This window comes from Haemaphysalis longicornis, unplaced genomic scaffold (assembly GCF_048455015.1).
Source record: "Haemaphysalis longicornis isolate Haplotype H1 unplaced genomic scaffold, Haemaphysalis longicornis Haplotype H1 scaffold_2, whole genome shotgun sequence".
Taxonomy (NCBI): Eukaryota; Metazoa; Arthropoda; class Arachnida; order Ixodida; family Ixodidae; genus Haemaphysalis; species Haemaphysalis longicornis.
Genome location: NW_027526295.1, coordinates 248,675,696 through 248,679,120, shown reverse-complemented (window position 1 = coordinate 248,679,120; position 3,425 = coordinate 248,675,696).

Here is a 3,425-nt window from a genome sequence, read left to right as displayed (position 1 = left end):
TTATAACTTTCGTTTGCTTTTCTGCTATTGTAATTTTTTTGCACTTATTTCTATGGACAATGAACCAAATAAAAGTGTGTTGTAGCATTTTTGTAGCACTTTCGAAGAATTGTAGAATTTCGAAAATATTGGCTCTTGCATTCCACATGCACTGAAACCCAGAGTACCCAAATGGGTACCATGAAATTCTATTACTTTCGTTTGCTTTTTTGCTACTGTAATTTTTTTGCGTTTATTTCTATGGATATTGAATCGAATAAAAGTGTGTTACGAAAGATTTTTCTATTTCCGCATTCTTGGGTCTGAAGAGGCTAGGGGGTGTGTAGACCCCCCCTAGTTTTTCTGGACACCCATCCTTGAATCCCCAAATTTCACTCTTGTCGGTCCTTGTATGCATGGACCTTTTTCAGTATCGATCTGCGCATGCGCGGGCTGCCCGTCTGCTATTCTTGGCCGTAGCCTCGGCCATAATAAACAAAAGTGCGCCCCCCGAGATTGCTGTGAGCGTTGCACGTATTTATTTCCTTTTTTTTTTCGACAGCTCGTGGCAAGTTCGTATGTGCACACAAAAAAGGCTTTCAAAGGAAAGGGGCAAAGTGGTTTGAGGCTGACCACGCTGCGAGCACATTGCTATCAGCCAGGGAGTAGCGAAAAGCGCTACGGAAGCTAATCCTGGCGTTTTAATAAATCGGGAGCGTACAATCGGTGCCTAATTTATAAGTGCTGCATAATTCGTGTACTACCTAAACATTGTTTCAAGAACTCAAATTTCGTCACTGGCCCTGGTAACAAATTCGAAAATGTCCTTATACATTGAAAAATGGCTAGAAATTAAAAAAAAAACTGAATACGGACCTTTCATGGTAAAAAATGAATTTCTCTAAATTTGTTCTCTCTCTCTCTCTCTCTCTCTAAAGAGAGAGAGAGAGAGAGAGAAACTTTAATCACAGTTGAAGTGAGCATATGTGTGGTCGGGGTTCTGGTGATGAACAGCTTACCTGGCGATTCGTGCCACATTTCGATATGCGCCGGCTGTGGCTACGCTCATCGGCGCTACCATGGAATTTTTAGGGTGGGGCATCGACTAAAAAATTAATCCGATTAATCGACCGGCATTAATCAGTTAATTGATCGGTTAAACAGGTGGTGCCAAAAATTGCATTTTGAGTTCGAAGTCTTTTTTTTTTTTTTTTTTTTTTGCTATGGGGTCTTCCACACGGAAGAGTCATAATCACAGATATTCTTGAATTTTAAGGCAAGATATCGTCAATGGGCGTTTTCAGATGGCGCGTTAAACAGACCCTCGCGTAGTATATGCGGCTGGCATACTGCAGTGGCTGGAACGCGTGCTTAGTATCGATGTTTCTCAAAGAAGCGAACCATCTCGTCGTTGCAACTTCAAACGTGCGGATAAGGCGACAGCGTGAGATAATCTAACATTGAGTTTTCGGGACCTTTTTTTCTGCTTTAATGTGCTCACGTGAGTGGAACCGATTAACAGGTAAAACTTTTTTTATCGCGATTAATACATTAATCGGTTAATCTGTTGGGTAATCTAGCAATCGCCCACCCATAGCTTTAATGACAATGGCCGCTTGATACCATCGATGTCCTTGGCTGTCAACCCTCCTGGTAGCGTGTGCTTCGGAAACCTACTCCGCGATGCAAGCACGATATTGCCATTTGGAAGGGATGTATGCTTTGTTTTGCTTGTCCTGTTTTTATTTGATGAAGATATTCTGTTAGACGCGTGTTGCATAAGGGAAATTTAAGGGAGTTCTGGTAACTTGCTCAACAAGTAGGTTTTTAGGTGTGGTCAATGTCATGGATCCGGCGCGCGAGTTACTGTAAAGGAGACAATGTGGCTGTTCTGGTTTAGTCATTAGTGAATCAACAGAAGCAGCTTCCTGTTGTGATACATTTGCACACACTGCGTACCCCACATACGCATATTCAACATAACTGGTCTTATTTATCACATGTGATGAATTTGCGCCGTGCTTTGCTCTTTGCACTTTTATCTGTCATAAATTTGGTGCAACGCTTCTGTTTATGAGAAACTGGCGTTACACTAAAGAGGCCGTTCTGGTAGGTTGAACAAGCGGGCTTTCAGAGCAGGCGATGTGGTGTCACTAAAGGACATGCCCTTGGAAACATAGTGTATTGGCATTTTGGTAAGAGCTGGTAGAAGCAGCTGTGTATTGTGATAGCTTAAATTGCTTACACCTTTTTTAATATTGTGTGTTATGTTAGGTGTTATCTATCTATCTATCTATTAGGTGTGTTATCTCTCTCTCTCTCTCTCTCTCTCTCTCTCTCTCTCTCTCTCTCTCTCTCTCTCTCTCTCTCTCTCTCTCTCTCTCTCTCTCTCTCTCTCTCTCTCTCATGAATATGTGTGAACTTTCTTTTCCAACAAGTTGGCCTGCTAGACGTTCCACTTCCTTTTTTACAGATTTTCCTGATGAGTAGAAGATGTTGAACTGGTTTAGTAAATAAATGCACTGCAAGAACTGCAACATAAAAAAAAAAGAAATTGTCTCTGGTCAAATCGCTCTCTTGACGTCAATTAAGTTTAATGGGAAATGTTATCCTTGCTGTATCTTATCTCGTTTGAAATTTCAGGATCCATCAAAAAGTACACTATGTGCATTGTTTGAGATTAGAACCCTGCCTCTTTCCCTACACGCACGAAATGAGGAAAAATGAAATTAGGTAATCATCAATTTCATGACACCAGATCATTTAAATTCACTATAAGACGCCAGATCACAGGCTTGTGCAAATACATTAAAAAAATAATTAGTGGGTAGCTCATGAATCCTGGGCTATATATAACGATATAACCAGCCATCATTTGTCATTGAAGCCTTTTGTGATTGATTAGGATAATCCAGCTTAGTCAGTAAGTGCCTGAACCTCATCGTTTTGTTTACAATAGCAGCATGTATATTATTTTTACAACTGCGGTGCATTTGGCAACTTCAAATTTACTACATAAACGCGCGTTGTGCGGTGTGTGGAAGCGTCTGCTTGCGAGCATACGCGCAACGTTAATAGATCTAGTAACGTTGCGTACGCGTTAATTGGTGCCGCATGCTCCTTGCTCCTTGGTGGGGTTTATGTGGTTTATAAAATAGGGAGAGTTCTGTGTGTGTCAGTATTTTGAGTCCTTTCAGGCGTGTGCAGAGTGTTTGATAATAATTTGTCTGCCTGGAAGCAAGTGGAGCCTAGCGATTGCAGCGCCAAGGCATTCCTTGCGTCAGAGGGGAGTTTCGAAACTAAATTAATGACCTGCTTGAACAGCACACAACGTTTGTGTGACCTTGTTTTTCTTGGGAAATATAGTAAACATAATTAAAACGTATTAAAATATTATTATTAAACATATAGTAAGTAACGTGACCTCATGATGAGGCGGTGGTTAC